The sequence below is a fragment of the Myotis davidii genome, unplaced genomic scaffold, assembly GCF_000327345.1.
Source record: "Myotis davidii unplaced genomic scaffold, ASM32734v1 scaffold169, whole genome shotgun sequence".
NCBI classification, from domain to species: Eukaryota; Metazoa; Chordata; class Mammalia; order Chiroptera; family Vespertilionidae; genus Myotis; species Myotis davidii.
Window position 1 is genome coordinate 1868234 of NW_006383005.1, and position 17245 is coordinate 1885478.

The window sequence follows — 17245 nt, forward strand, 5'->3', positions numbered from 1 at the left end:
TTTTTATGGATGAGTAATATTCCATTGTATATATGTACCACATCTTCTTTACCCATTGGTCTATTGATGGACACTTAGGTTGCTTCCATATCTTGGCTATTATAAATAATACTAGAGGCCTGGTGCACAAAAATTTGTGCACTCGGGAGGCATCCCTCAGCCCAGCCTGCCCCCTCTAACAGTCTGGGAGCCCTCACAGGATGTCCTACTGATGTCCCTGTAGGGAGTGGGCCTAAGCCGCAGTCTGGCCTCCCTTTGTGGAAGGCAACTGGCCGATCAGGTATATAGATACTTTCTGAAGGCAGCACAGACTCCTTCCTTATTTCTTTCCTCTGCCGTTGGAGAATAGGGGACTAAAAGGTGGAGGCAGAACTGTGGCCGGGCCTGGGACTCTTGTAGGCAGCAGAAAGAAGGAGAGGGCTGGGGAAAGTCTAGACATGGTTTTCTTCAATTGTCCTCCCTTCCTCCGGGCCCCTCGCTCTGTTCTTTCCTTGTCATGGTGGACACTTGGGCCTCGGACTGACAGGAGCCCAGCGATGGTGGAGTTCAGCCCCCGCATTTCTCAGCTGAACATACAACTGCCTCACATTCCTAGTGGAGCTGTTTTCAAGTGGCTAAAGTGCTGGCAATTCATGCCTCCTGGCCTTTCCCCTCTCGGGTTTCCTCCTTGGGTCAGTTGCAAGCTTCACCGAGACACCGAAACAACTCTGCCCTGGTAGCTCTGCACCAGCCCCCTGCCCAGCACTGTGTTCTTGGGCCTGGGGTGGGGGTGAGGGACCTGGAGCTGCAGCCTGAAGGCAGCCCTCGCTGTCTGGGTATCGCAGTGGTCAATCAGGGAGGGATGCGGGGTGCCAAATTCTGTCTCTCTCTAGGGCGGGCGGGGGTTCAGGCAAGGCAATCGGCATCGCTTGCCTTCGCCTGAGCCCCCACCCACACCAGGGTCGCACACAGGAGTGGGCCCTGTGTCTCCGGCGGGCAGGCAGGGGCTAAGGCAAAGGCAAGCAATGCCAATTGCCTCGCCTGAGCCCCCGCCTGCCCCCAGGTCGCACACGGGACGCCCGCCACCCCAGGTCACAGATAGCAGGCCCGGATGGCAGCGGGGCAGGCAGGATGGTGCCGTCCCGCCCTGCCTGCAGTATGCAATTTAGCCACCATCTTTGTTGGCGGTTAATTTGCAGATTGTGCTGATTAGCCCGTGGGAGGCGTAGTGAAGGTACGGTCAATTACCATGTTTGTCTATTATTAGGATTGCAGTGAACATAGGGGTGCATATATCTTTTTGAATAGTATTTTGGTTTTCTTTGGATAAATACCCAGAAGTGGGTGGCTGCACCAATTTATAATCTCAACAGTGCATGAGGGTTCCCTTTTTTCCACATCCTCACCAGCACTTGTTTGTTGATTTTTTGATGATAGCCTGCAGGCCAATGCTCTATCCACTGAGCCAAACCAGCTAGAGCGGGATGATGATTTTGTGTGCTATAAACTTGATGTTGAGAATTTCCGATCTGGTGGGCTTCTGGGTTTGCTTCAGAGAACTAACATTCTAGTAGACCACTTTGATTCAATGGGTCCTTCAATAAATACCTACATTACTTTATATTCCTTTAGTATTCTATGTCCCATGACAGATAGATTTAAAATGCCAATCAAGACTAATGACCAGCAGAAGGAAGAGGAGTTTTACTGGGACTGCATTGTCATACAGCTAATTTGTTCATTTATCTATCTTTCCATATAATTGTTCATCTGTCCATCCAGAGAATAGTATCAAGGTGATACATTGGAAAGTTTGCAGTCTAAAGTCAGGCCCTGTTTTTTGTTTAGGGCCTTGTTTGTGATCCTGACTTGCCATGTATTTCTACAGTAGTCCTTTCCCTTCTCTGTGCCTCAGTTTTCTCTTCTAAACAAAAATAAATAAAGCTGTTGGATGTCATGACCATAGACCCCTTCCAATTAGCTCTTTGCAGCTAGATGTGATAAGTAATATCGCAGTTGTACTTTGGAAAAGGAGCACCAGTATTTTTATACTGTATCACAGGCCTTATGTAAGAATTTAAAATTTTACAAAGTAAGCTTATATATTTGCATTGCAAATCTAGCCTTTTATAAGCAACCATTGAAGAGGGACTGTGAGGATTGGTGAGTTATAGTCTTTCTAGAAATGCTGGATCACTATTTTTTGTAGCTTGGGATGTTATAGCAAGTCTGCCTGCAGCAATCCATTTCCAGCAAAGTATAACTTTGCTTCAGAGGTGTGTGCTAATTTCAGGTCATTGTATTGTGTGATTGTGAAATTGATATGCAATCAATTTATTCAGCAAATATTTTCCAAGCACATAACTGTGTTCCTGACTTTGTGCTAGAGTTAGGCATAAAACTGTGATCAGGACAAATCTCTATTCTCCGTGGGCTTTACAGTTGGAAGTGTGAAAGATGAGTAGGAATTATCTGAGCTAGAGATAGGGGAGATGAGGAATAATCCCCGAATGATAGAAAAAGTGGTATTTTAGGCAGAGAGAACAACGTGTGTAAAGACTTAGAGGCAAGAGAGTATTCAGGGGAATTTGAAGAAGATCAAATAGCTGGATTATAAATTATGACAGCTGGAAAATGCTATTTTGAAATTACAGCCATTTTAGGTAATTGCATCTGGATTGTGAAACAGCATGATGTCATGGAAAGGACACTAGACTTCAGATCTGAAGTTGTAGATTTTAGTCCCTGGCTTTCCACTAACTATAAGATCTTGAACAATTTATATAACTTCTCTGATTATGCTTCCTTATCTGCAAAATAGTAATTGTTATCTCTTGCACCATCTTTATAAACTATAAGAGTATTACATTATGAAAGCTTCTGCCAAGCAAAATGATATCCTCTCTCTGTTTCAAGCACTTTATTTTAATATAGCACCTTCATTTTAGTCATACTTACACATAGCTATTTCCTCACTAAAAAATAAGTTCTCTAAGGGCAGAGAAATGACACATAGTAAGTGTCAAGTACTTGTGAGGTTTAATGAATACAGATGCTCCTTGACTTATAATAGGGTATGCAGAAATCTAATGTGCAGTCTGATTACATTTGGCAGACAGTATAAAGAAGCACACATCTATAAAAACTGGGCTTCATTGCATATTATACTGATAGAATTAAGGAGGGAAACCCCACTGAAATGGAGTTCTCTTTATTTTGTTTGGTAAGAAAAAGTTATTGTGATATTAAGCTGTTGAGTCCCAATAAAGTGTTTCCTTTTATTTACCCATTAATTAATTCAACCACTCAACAAATGTTTATTGAACACCCAGCTTTATACCATGCCCTTTAAATTCCAGAAATGCAGTGATGAATAAAAGATACAGTCCCTTCACCTCATAGTGCTTAAAATGTAGCAGAAAGAAAAGAATCGGGCAAGCAAATTATAGCTGCAATGAGTATTTACTACAGAAAAGTTCAGAGAGCTCCTTGATCATAAAATGGCCTATAGTGATGCCCAATCTGGCCTCTGAGGTCCTTCATAAGAGCTGAGTGGACATAATTAAGAAGTGGGACAGGGTGATAATTACTGTCATGTTTTCCCTCAGAGTCTATATTCCAGCCTTTCTATACTCCATATTCTCTGAATGTGCCTTGCTTTTTCATGGTACAATTTCATGAATGGCTTTTCCTTCCCCTTCTCCCTCAAAACAGATCAAATGACACATGTTTTTGAAATCCTCTGTATCGCTCTCCCTCCCAGTTACATAGGATTAGGTTCAGCTGTATATAACAGAAACCTAAAATAACAGTGTTTAAAAATATAGAGATAGGTAGACCAGAGCTAAAATGATTGCTTCACAAAATCAAGGGCCCCTTCCACCATCCTTAGTTTGAGACTTCCATTCTCAAGGTCATTTCATGAAAAAGAAGGCTAATCTTTAATCATTATGTCCCATTACTAGATACCAGAAAAAGTAAGAGGAGAAGGAAGGGCACCACCCCAGCTAACACTGTTCTCTTTAAGCTGCTCTTAAGCAGAAGTCCTACACCATATTTCAGTTATATCTTATTAAACAGAAATAATCACATAGCCACATCCAACTGCGAGAGGTTGAGAAATGGAATCCTGTAACTCAGTGGTCGCCGATCTTTCGGACCTCACGGACCACCAGTGGTCAGAGAACTACAGGTTGGCTTTAACTAAACATATTGCCACCTAATGGCAGTCATAACACCCCCCCGCCCCAACCTGACCTTTAGTTAGTTGTCTTTCTTTAAATTCTAGCAGTCAGCATAATAACAGTACTATATTGCTCCTAAATGTAAGTTTCTATATCTGTTTTCTCAAACACTCCAGGAACAGACATTGTGTCCTGCTATCTCTGAATCTGTAACACTTTATTTTATTATTATTTTTAAAAAATATTTTATCAATTTTTTTACAGAGAGGAAGGGAGAGGGATAGAGAGTTAGAAACATCGATGAGAAAGAAACATTGATCAGCTGCCTCCTGCACACCCCCTACTGGGGATGTGCCCGGAACCAAGGTATATGCCCTTGACCAGAATTGAACCTGGGACCCTTTAGTCCACAGGCCGACGATCTATCCACTGAGCCAAACCGGTTAGGGCTAAATCGGTAACACTTTAGAGAGAGCATAGCACGGAAGGTATCAGTTCATGTGTATGAATGAGAGTATTAACGAAATGACTTAATTCCTTTTAGCTCATAAAAAATTTGTAACTAGCCCTGACCGGTTTGGCTCAGTGGATAGAACATTGGCCTGTGATTCAAGGGTCCCAGGTTTGATTCTGGTCAAGGGCATCTACCTTGATTGGTGGCACATCCCCAGTGAGGTGTACAGGAGACAGCTGATTGATGTTTCTAACTCGCTGTCCCTCTCCCTTCCTGTCTGTAAAAAAATCAATAAAATATATTTTTAAAAAATGTGTAACTACTTAACTGAATCACAAGTTTATATTTTAACAGCTTTTTTGACATAATTTACATATAAAATTTACTCATTGTAAGTATGCAATTTAATGATTTTTTTGTTGTTGTTAATCTTCACCTGAGGATATTTTCTCATTGATTTTTAGAGAGAGTAGAAGGGAGGAGAGTGATAAACATTGATGTGAGAGAGACACATTGATTGGTTGCCTCCTGCATGCACCCAAAGCAGGCTGAGGATTGAGCCTGCAACTGAGTACATGCCCTTGATTGGAATCGAACCTGGGACCCTTCAGTCTATGGGCCTGAACCGGCTAGGTGTATCCACTTAGCCAAACCGGCTTCAGTGATTTCTTAATGAATTTACAGTGTTGTGCAACTGTCACTAAAATCCAGTTTTTATTACCCTAAAGAAATCTCTTGTCCCCATCTGCTGTCAGTCTCCATTCCTCCTCCAAGTCCTACATGATCAAATATCTACTGTTTGCCTCTATATCAGCCGTGGGCAAACTACGGCCCGGGGGCCGGATCCGGCCCGTTTGAAATGAATAAAACTAAAAAAAAAAAAGACCGTACCCTTTTATATAATGTTTACTTTGAATTTCTATTAGTTCACACAAACACTCCATCCATGCTTTTGTTCCGGCCCTCCGGTCCAGTTTAAGAACCCATTGTGGCCCTCGAGTCAAAAAGTTTGCCCACCCCTGCTATATAGGTTTGCATTTTCTGAACATTTCATATAAAACTAGAGGCCCAGCGCTTGAAATTCATGCACGGGTAGGGTCCTTAGGCCTGGCCGGAGCCTTCCTTTCCCTGGCTGCCAGCTGCTGGCCAGGGCCTTCCTTCCCCTGCTGCTGGCTGCTGCCCAGGACCTTTCTTCCCCTGGCCACTGGCTGCCACCCAGGGCCTTCCTTTCCCTTGCTGCCAGCTGCCGGCTGCTGGTTGGGACCTTCATTCGTTCCGTACCACCCCCTGGTGGTCAGCGCATGTCATAGTGAGTGGTCGAACTCCCAAGGGGACAATTTGCATATTAGCCTTTTATGATATAGGACTACAGGCCCGGTGCAGGAATTCGTGCACCAGTGGGGTCCCTTGGCCTGGCCTGCAGATCGGAAACCGGCTCTCCGACATCCCCTGAGGGGTTCCGGATTGCTAGCAGTTGAGCGGCCTTAGCATATAATTAGCATATTATGCTTTGATTGGTTGAACGGCCAACTGGATGACCAGACACTTAGCATATTAGGCTTTTATTATATAGGCTTAGCACCATACAAAATGTGGTCTTTTGCTTTGACTTCTTTCACTTACCATAATATTTTTCAAATTAACTTATGTTGTAACATGTATCAGTGTTTTTTTGCTGGCATTGTTGATATTTTTATAAAGTCTTAAAAGTTATTTTTTTAGTGATTAAATATGTCTTGATTTATTACAAATTATGTACTTATTACAATCTACTTCACATACTGTCTACTTCAGATGCAAGCTAATTTTCTTTCAGTAAGTTATAGAAACTTCATTTTAGTGTAACTCCATTCTTCTTGACTTTGGGCTTTTGTTTTTATAGAAATTAAATTTTTATCTATTATATGACCATCTAAGCTTTTCAAAAAAAAAGTTTTAATCTTCACCTTGAGGACATGCTTATTGATTTTAGAGAGAGGAAAAGGGAGAGAAAGAGCAAAAAAGAAAGAGAGAGAGAGAGAGAGAGAGAGACCTGACCAGGGATTGAACCCGAAACTTAGGTATATGCCCTGACTGGAAATTGACCCTGCAACCTTTTCGTGTATGGGATGACACTCCAACCAACTGAGCCACACTGGCGAGAGCAACCATATAAAGTTACTGTTTTATAGTTGTGTTTTAAGTCTGTTAAGAGAAAAAAAGAGAAAAATATTCATACTATCCTATATAATAAAGAGGTAATATGCAAGTTGACCATCATTCCAACACACAAGATGGCCGCCCCATGTGGACACAAGATGGCCAGCACGAGAGGGCAGTTGTGGGCGATCAGGCCAGCAGGGGAGGGCAGTTGGGGGTGACCAGGCTGGCAGGGGAGGGCAGTTGGGGGCAATGAGGCAGCCAGGCAGGCGAGCGGTTGGGAGACAGCAGTCCTGGATTGTGAGAGGGATGTCCGACTGCCCGTTTAGGCCTGATCCCTCGAGGGGTCCCAGATTGGAGAGGGTGCAGGCTGGGCAGAGGGACACCACCACCCCACCCCAGCATGCAAAATTTCATGCACTGGGCCTCTAGTCTTTTATATTTACCTCTGTAATCACCTTTACTGATGTTCTTTTTTTTTCCTTTTATGTCGATTTGAATTACTCTCCAGTACCATTTCCTTTCAGCCAACTTTAATATTTTTGAAAGGCAGCAATGAATTATCTCAGTCATTATTTATATGGGAATGTCTTTGTTTTTATCTTTAATTTTAAACAATAGTTTTTATTAGAGTTATAAATTTTGGTTGACAAGTTTTTTTCCTTCAACATGTTTTCTGTATCATTCCACTGCCTCTAGCCTCCATTATTTCTGATGAGAGGTGAGCTGTTAATTTTAATCTTATTGTTATTCCTTTTATCTGATAAGTTGTTTTTTTATTTTTGAAAATTTCTCTTTGGCTTTCAAGAGTTTTTACTATGATTTTTATAGATGTGATCTTTTTGGACCTTGAGAGCTTGTTTGGAGGTTCTAGCAGGGGAGCGCAGCTACTCGTATACCCTTGACCGAAGACCGGTCCTCTCCTCGGAGGGGAAGGTCGTCCTCTTCGACCGAGCGCGCAGCTTCGGGAGGGACGCACATGGATCGGTGAGGGAGGAGGGGGACACCCGCCTAGCCAGCCAGATCAGCCGAATCAACCCTGGCGATCAATGGGGTGACAGATGTCGCAGCCAGATCGCCCTCACATCCTAGATGTGATCTTTTTGTATTTAGCCAACTTGGAGTTCATTGTCTTCTTGAGTGTGTAGTTTAATGTTTGTTTGTTTGTTTGTTTGTTTAATCAAACTGGGGAAGCTTTTAGCCATTAAGTCTTCAAATATTTTTTTCTGCCCATTTCTTTTTTTCCTCTCTCTGGAACTCCCATTAATGTATATTGGTTTGCTTATAGGTCTTTGACTTTTTTTTTCCTTTTTGTTTTTCAGATTGCATAACCTATATAGATCTGGCTTCACGTTTGATGATTCTTTCTTCTGCCAGCTCAAAAATGTTCTTGAGCCCCTCTTGAATGTTTTATTTCAGAATACAATTTTTCCATTTGTTTTTTTTTATTTTTATAATTTCTACTTATTGATAGCCTGTATTTGATAAGTCATTGTCATCATACTTGCCTGTAATTCTTTAAATCTGGTTTCCTTTAGTTCTTTTTAACATTTATAACAGCTGCTTTGAAATATTTGTCTGCTGATTCTGACATCTGGGCCTCCTTAGAGATAATATCTATAGTCTCCTCTCCATCTCCCTGCTAAATGGGTCACACTTTGCTGTCACTTTGCATATAACATGAAAACTACATATTTTAAGTAATAGAATGTAGGTGATTCAGATTCTTCTCCCACTGGCAGGGGTGGGGTGTTGCTGCCTTTTTTGCTTATTTAGTGACTTGCTTAGACTATTCTATAATGTCTGTCTCCTTTGCAGTGTATGACTGCTCTTGTCTCTGATCTTTTTTTTAAAAAAAAAAAACCATGCACATTTATAAAATTATTTAACATGCAAGTAGTTTATTCTGGTCATATTTTAAATTATTATTTTAATTTTAAAACTTGCCTTTCTAAAGGCCACTCTTGGGTAAACATAGATTAGTGATTGACTTAAACCCTAGGCCAGGAAATCTTCCACTCTGCTGATAGGTCTGTCTCTTCCTTTAGGGAATGCATTCAAAGTTCAGACAATTTACAGTTCTTCACCTGCCTTTACTTTCAGTATGCTCAAGGCCTTACATTAACATCGGCTTATTAGTCAATAGCTAGGACCCTCTCAAGTTTCTTGTTAGCAGTGTCTAGCCTTATAGACCACTAGGTCTTATCAAGACCTGTTATGGCTGTTTTGTTCCCAGAACTCCTTTTTTAAAAATATGTTTTCATTAATTTTTAGAGAAGGAGGAAGGGAGAGGAAGAGGGAGATAGTAACATTCATGAGAGAGAAACATCAATCTGCTGGCTCCTCTATGGCCCCCACCAGGGATCAAGCCCGCAACCCCAGTTTGTGCCATGACCTAGGAATCAAATCGGAGACCTCTTGGTGCATGGGTCAACACTCAACCACTGAGCCACACCCGCTAGGCTCTGAACTCTCCCTTAAGTCTTTCTGACTTATCTGCAGGTCTTTTGCCTGCCCGAACTAGTATTATGACTATAGGTTAGCTTCAGTAGTGGCCTTTGTGGATTATTTACTATTGTTCCTCAGATTGTCCCTCTATTGTTTTTGACAACAATTTTGGGCAATCCAGAGCAGATTTTTTATGCCTGGCTTAAAATAACCTCAACCCACTCTGACTGCACTGTTCTTTTGGCCTGGCCTGCCCTGATGGAATTACCCTCAGGGAACTAGGAGTTGGGGGAAATGGGCAGCCCCAGGCTAAAATTCCACAGATTTTCACTGTTCTTAATATTCTTCAGTAACTTTCCTTGAATAAACATTTTTCAATGTGATATATGCTTTTAGCTAGTTTTCAGAGATCTGAAATGCTTGTGGGGTTTTTTGTTTGTTTGTGTTTTACAATTTATTGTTGCTTTTTGGGGAGAGGGTTTGCTAAGCAGTTTAGGTGTTCCAGAAGTTCTATTACCTTGTATTATTTTTGGCCTTGTTACTGTTATTTAACCTTTAAAATTCCCAGCTAGACCATAACCTTCTTTGGGCAGACACTATCTCTTTTCTCTACAGTATCCATCCCAATATACATTAAACCTTTGAGCTTTAATTTCTTCATCTGTCAAATGAAATTACTAACCTTTTCATCACTTACTTCAAAGGATCAGGTTTGGCCCTGGCCAGTTTGGCTCAGTGGATAGAGTGTTGGCCTGCAGACTGAAGGGTCCAGGTTCGATTCTGGTCAAGGGCATGTACCTTGGTTGGGGGCACATCCCCAGCGGGTACACACACACATATATATATAAATATTTTTTTTAAAGGATCAGGTTTGAAATAGTGTTAGAATCTCATTGTAAACTATAAGCACTTTGTGAATAGTAAATTTTTTTTGAAAAGCTTTAAAATAGCTTGCAAATTACAACACTACCGTATTTGCCGGCGTATAAGACAACTGGGCGTATAAGACGACCCCCTAACATTTCCACTCAAAATACAGAGTTTGTTATATACTCGCCGTATAAGACTACCCCCTCTTCCGCACACCTTCCACACACCAAATAAAAGGTAAAACAATATCAGATTTGATTTTAACATTTTAATTTATATTCAAATGCTTATGACATGCAGGAAAACTGTCACAAGGCTGTATGTAATCAAACATATACATAAAACAGTGCAAGTTTATTACCGGTAAACATACCGGTAATTCACTAAAGAAAACACACTCTATAGACTGGTACCGTAGATGCTTCTCAGGAACACAGGCAAGCAGCCCACAACCTAGAGGGACTGTCAATGATAGAAGAAAGATAACAAATAGAGGTAGAGAGCAAGTGCCGGGCAAGTCCCTAGCAATTTTGCTGGCGTGACAGTTTCACCTTAAAAGCCTTCACACTCCTCTTCATCATCTGATATTAAAAGTTCATCAACGACATCTTGGTGCCATGATAGGGATGATAGGGGTTTGACTGGTCGACATTTTCTATGCTGTACTGTACAATGGGGCAGTATTGTGGTTGGCTGTTGGCTGTATACAAAGCCTGATTTGATTGGTCCCTGCTCCCTGTTTGCCCGCCCTGTCACTATAGCAGTCTGGTCCACCCTTGCATCAGCATCTCCCTGGGACCTCACTAGTGCGCAAGTGCGAGCTCTTCAACATTCTAACAGGCACCATGATAGCGCAAAATCGCGAATCTTCAATGCATATGTAAAGAAATATACGGTAACCCGAATTTACCACACTCGCAAAATCGCACACAGCCAACCATACACCCAGTATGGTATCGCGATTCGTGATTTTGCGCTATCATACTGGGTGTATGGTCGGCTGTGTGCGATTTTGCGAGTGTGGTAAAATCGCATAACAGCAAAATCGCATAACAGCCGAGCATACACCCAGCAGCGCTGCTGATGCCTGAACGGTATGTGGAATGAAGTGGGCGGGCATCGGGAGGCCACTATGGCACGGGGCAAGCACTATGGGCAGTCTATCTGAAGTGTACCTGGCGTATAAGACGACCCCCCACTTGGAGGCATATTTTTCAGGGCCAAAAAATCGTCTTATACGCCGGCAAATACGGTAATTTTAAATACTGCAACCTGTTGTGCATATGATACTTCTCAGTATCATTTGATGTCATTTTATGCTCATAGATTTTGCTGTTGATTTTAAAGAAATAGTTCAGGTGTTTTTGAAGGCAGCAGGCAGGCCACTTGCAGAACAATCTGAGAATGAAAGCCAGCTAGCTCCATCTGGAGGGAAGTATTGAGTATCTCTGACTGTTTTCCTTCTTATACGTCATGCCATCATCTGGCCCACCACTGCTTGTTCTGTCCAAGATGAGCTATCATGGGAGGCTTCTTTGGACACTTTAAGCCACCATTATCTTTCATCTGGATTATTTCAATAGCATTCTCACTGTTTTCCCAGCTCTTGCCTTTCTGCCATCTGATGTCAGTTCAACAGTCAAAGTAATCTTAAAATGAAGTGAAAATAAAAACAAAAGAAAAAAACACAAATATACAAATACAAATTTAAAAATGAAGGCAAATCCTGTCACTCTTCTGCTCAAAACAATAAAAAAACCCAAAGCCCTTATATTGGCTTACAAGGGCCTGCATGATTTGCCCCTCATTACCTATCTGACCTCACTGCCTACTCTTTTCTCTTTTGTTTACTGCACTCCAGCTCAACTGGCCTCCATGCTATATTTCACACATGCTTCCACTTCAGAGCACATTTGCATTTGCTTTTTTCTCTCTTTGGACAGTTTGCTTTCAGAGACCTGCATGGCTTGCTCTTTCAACTTCTTCAAGTCGTTGCTTAAATGACACTTTCTCAAACCATCTTATTTAATATTGTATCCCCTCCCCTTGTATTTTTTCCACCCTCAGAGATTTCTCTATAGTATTTATTGCCATCTGTTGTCCCAATATATTTTACTTTTTAAAGTATTTTTTCCTTCTTCCCCCCCGCCCAACTAGAATGTAAACAGGCATTTTTCTTGTACTTGTTCACTGCTGTATCTTAATTTCTCTGTCAAGCTTATGTGAGATAAATGGCATTTGGGAAAAAAGTCTCAGGAAGTCAAACTGTTGGGATGTCAAAACTCCTTAGGAACATAAATACACAGATTCTTGAGCCCCATCCAGATAGAGCATAGAGGATCCTCACACCATGTGAAGGAGTGTGGATTTTATTCCCAAGGCTTTTGAGGAGAGTAATGCTGTTATCCAGCCTATGTTTTAATAAAGAATAGCAAGGATGAATTAGAGTGGTTTGGATTGGGGGGAAAAAGACCTTGAGACTGTTGTAATAGTTCAGACAAAAGATGATGAAACTTGACCTAGTGGGCAGTAGCAGGAAGAAAGTTAGGGTTGTCAGGATTTGGTGATTGACTGGGTATGAGAGAAGGGGAGGAATTGAGAATGACTTTCAGGGTTTTGGCTCAGGTGCTAGGTGGATGGATTGTCAGTAACTCTGAGACAGGCAATATAGGGTAGAAGAATGGGCTTGGAGCAAGATGGTGAGTTTACTTTTGGACATGGTGAGTTTGAATTGCTTATGTTGTTCAGGAAGAAATGTTCAGGAAACAGGTGTGTGTGTAGTGAGTATTGTATTAAATGATTTTGAGAAAGATGTGGGTTTGGAAGTTACTAGGTTTCATGTATCATGAACTAATCTAGACAATCACTAACTACTTTCTGTCTCTATAGATTTGTCTATTTTGGACACTTCATATAAATGGATCACATGATATGTGGCCTTTTGTGACTGGCTTCTTTCACTTAATATGTTTTTAAGGTTCATCATGTTGTAGCATGTATCAGTACTTCATTCCTTTTTATTGCCAAATTCTTCATTTTATGGCTATACCACATGTCGTTTATCCATTTGTCTGTTGGATATTTGATTGTTTCCACCTTTTGATTATCATGAATAATTCTGCTATGAACATTTGTGTGGACATACATGTTCATTTTTCTTTGGTATATACCTAAGAGTGGCATTGCTGGATCATATGGTAACCATATTTGAGGAAGTCAGACTTTTTTCCAAAGTGCCTTTATTATTTTACATTCCCACAAGCATTGTCTAAGGATTCCAATTTCTTCACATCCTTGCCAACTCTTTTTGTTATCTCTCTGTGTGTTTTTATAATAGCCATCCTAGTGTATGTAAAGTGGTATCTCATTATGGGTTTAAATTTTTTAAAAAATTATTGATTGATTTGAGAGAGAGAGAAAGGAAGGGGTTGAAAAAGAGAGAGATCGATTAGTTGTTCTGCTTATTTATGCACTAGAGGCCCAGTGCACGAATTTGTGCATGGGTGGGGTCCGGCTGGCCCTGCCCCCTGGTTGAACTCCCAGTTGAACTTCCAGTTGAACGGACAATTTGCATATTAGGCTTTGATTATATAGGATTTCTTGGTTGCTTCTTGAATGTGCCCTGACCAGGAATTGAACCTGCAATCTTGGCATATCAGGATGATTCTCTAACCAACTGAGCTACCCAACCAGGGCCTCATGGTTTTGATTTGTATTTTTTCATGTGCTTATTGGTCATTTATATAACTTTATTAAAGAAATGTATGTTCAGTCCTGGCTGAGTAGCTCAGTTGGTTAGAGCATCATCTCAGTATGCAAAGGTTATGGGTTTGATCCCCAATCAGAGCACATAGAGGAAACAACCAGTGTATAAAGAGGTGGAACAACAAACTGATGTTTCTCTCTCCCTTCCTCATTCTCTTTCAAATCAACAAAATAAAGTAAAAATAAAGTGTTTTAAAAAGTGTTTGCTTGCTTCCATTTCTTTCATTTATGACATGTTTCTTTGTCTTCACATTTTGACTGCTTCCCTGTGTTTGTTTCTATGTATTAGGTAGAGCTGAAGTTCTTAGAGTGGCCTTGTGTAGAAGGTGTCCTGTAGGGCCCAGTGGCTAAGCCTCCCCAGTCACCTGAGCTGGGCACTCTAGGTGTGGGCTGTGTGCAAAGTCTTGTTGTAATTGAGCCTTGATTGCTATTGGCCTCACTAGGAGGAGTTGATCTCCAGGCCAATTGGCTGTGAGGGCCAGCTGCGACTACAGTGGAAGAGCTGCTCTGTAGGAGACACCCCTATGGATCAGGACTTGCTTCAGTGGGGTTTTGGTGCTCACTGAGTCTGCCTGTTGAGTATGTTGCTCTCCACTGAGCCAAACTGACTAGGGCCGTGATCGGCAAACTGTGGCTCGTGAGCCACATGCGGCTTTTTGGCCCCTTGAGTGTGGCTCTTCCACAAAATACCACGTGCAGGTGCACGTATGGTGCGATTGAAACTTCGTGGCCCATGCGCAGAAGTTGGTTTTTCGGCCTGGGTGAGTCTGTTTTGAAGAATTGCTGTTGATATATGGCTCTGTTGACTAATGAGTTTGCCGACCACTGGACTAGGGCTTATTTGTAATTGATGTGATTGTGGTTCCTCTCAGATTATTTGCCCTTTTATTATTGAGGTAAGAGTTCTTTATATATATATTTTAGTTGCAAATCTCTTATTATATATATGATCTACAAAAAAATTCACTTTGTGGGTGGTCTTTTCACTTTCTTGATGTTATTCTTTAAAGCACAAAAGTTTTTAGTTTTGATGAATCTAGTTTACCTGTCACCTCACCACTCTTTGGTTATTTGTGCTATTGGTATCATATCTAAGAAACCATTTCCAAATTCAAGGTCATGAAAGTTTATGCCTACATGTTCTTCTCTCTTCCAAGAGTTTTGTTTTTTTAGCTCTCTCATTTAGGTCTTTGATCCATTTGGGGTGCTGGTCTTGAACTTGTCTCTTACTTGCTTTGTGAACTTGGATTGTTGTTCACTTGCCTTTTCTCAGCTTCACTCAGTGATTCCCATGGACTGGGACTCAGAGGTTGGGGCATTGACTACAAAGATGAGAGAACTTTTGGGGGCAATGATAATACTTTATATCTTAACTAGAGGCCTGATGCGCAAAATTCGTCCAAGGGGCTCAGCCCTGGTAACTGTGGCGGCTGCCTCAGCCCTCCCTGCCCTGGCTTCGTCCGGAAGGACGTTCGGCTATCTGGTCTAATTAGCATAGTACACTTTTATTATTATAGATTGTAGTTGCGTTTTTACAACTGCATACATTTTTCAAGTCTTATAGAACTGTATACCTAAAATGGGTAAGTTTTACTATATGTAAAGGAACCTGTCTTAAAAAATACCTTCCAACAACTCTACAAAGTATGCATTATTTTTTTTTCTGTTTTGAGGCTAGAGCAGGGGTGGGCAAACTTTTTGACTCGAGGGCCACAATGGGTTCTTAAACTGGACGGGAGGGCCAGAACAAAAGCATGGATGGAGTGTTTGTGTGAACTAATATAAATTCAAAGTAAACATCATTATATAAAAGGGTATGGTCTTTTTTTTTTTTTTTTAGTTTTATTCATTTCAAACGGGCCTGATTCGGCCCGTGGGCCGTAGTTTGCCCACGGTTGGGCTAGAGGAAACCAAGGCTTAGAAAGGCCAGTGGGCTTGCCTGTGGTCCCACATTTGATATGTGGCAGTTTCGGATTTGAACCTAAATCTGCCTGATCACAATGCTTGTGATCTTCCTATTCACTTTTAACTGGCCCATAAACTGTTAACAGTGTGTGGATTCTCTTATAAAAGGCTGACCTTCCCTTGAAAGCCAGGAACCCTGTCTGTTTGCAAGCAGCACCCTCAAAGTGGCTGTCATATTATTCCAAATTCTGAGCCCCTGGCAGACCTCATTTCTGTCAGACATTAGCTGGGATTGGAATTGATGCTGTTGTGGAGTGCTGCCTAGGCATGATCTCCTTCTGAGACCGTGGCCCTTATTTTGGAGCAGCAGGAGACCAGTTTAAAAGCTCATGAGTTTCTTCGGATATAAAAAGCAATTTCATACTTTGTCCAATCAGCAAAATAGAGTCTTCTCAGTAGGAGAGTGCTCAGACGTTTACAGGGTCAGTTGTGCTGCTTAGCATATTAACAGTCGTCCTTATCCTGGCTTATTTAGCAGAGAACTGGTTGGATAGAGGAGAGATCCAAGGCATTGGAGTGTATGGGTAGTCTGTGTTGCTACATTACTGCCATCATCAGTTACATCTGCATGTAACTTTACAGTTTTGTAATGTTGTTTTAACATCTGTGACCTCTCTTAATTCTCTCAGTACCCTGTCAAGAGAGTGCTTTTATTTAGAGAGAGTTACTTGGCTGTATTCTAGGATAACTCTGGATTTAAGAATATTTTTTTCCTTAAGTTGTGCTGAAATATAAGTCTCCTAACTTTCACTATCAAATTGTCTTAGTTTCAGTTTGTCAACTTGTGGTAGTATAATGTCTGATGCCCTGGGTGGGTGGGTGGGGGGCTGCCAGGTCTGCACATTGGGTACATTTCAGGAAGTTCCATCTTCAGAAATTGGCCAGTGGCATTTTCCTCTTTGCCTGTTTGACCTCCTTGGCTTCCTCTCCTTGGGAACCCATCTTTTCTCCACTTCTCATTACAGAACCCTAACTAAACTAAACTAATTAATTGCAGAGCAATTGTTATTAAGCCAGCTGTTGACTGCTTGTCTTCAACATTTGACTGTTTCCTATCTGGAGGTGGTACTCGAAAAGTTAATGACCTAAAAAAAACTGCCCATCTATCGTGTGAGCCTAGTTAGGAGGGAAGTTTTTCATTTTTATGAAGTGTAAATAATATGTACGTTTTCAAACATGTGTTGGCCTGTGTTTCAAAGATGGTTCCCTAAACAAGGTGGGACAAATTGGCTGGCTAATAGAGCTTAATAACAGATTTTCCGTTAATCAGAATGGAGAATGTGCTTCATTAAGATAATTAACAGAGCAATTGTGCAGGTGGTACTTATTACACACAAATTTCCAAGTTTATTTCTTTCCCTTGAATAAATGTTGAAAGAGGTCTTGGCTGTGTTTTCTTGTTTGCATTAAAATGATCAATGGTGATAAGTCTCCTACACCC

At 41.4% G+C, this 17245-nt stretch overlaps 1 protein-coding gene across 6 annotated transcripts in view; it reads left to right on the top strand.

The window, feature by feature from the left end:
• FAM168A (family with sequence similarity 168 member A) overlaps window positions 1-17245 on the top strand; it is a 158545-nt gene that overhangs the window by 92472 nt on the left and 48828 nt on the right. The window lies entirely within an intron of this gene.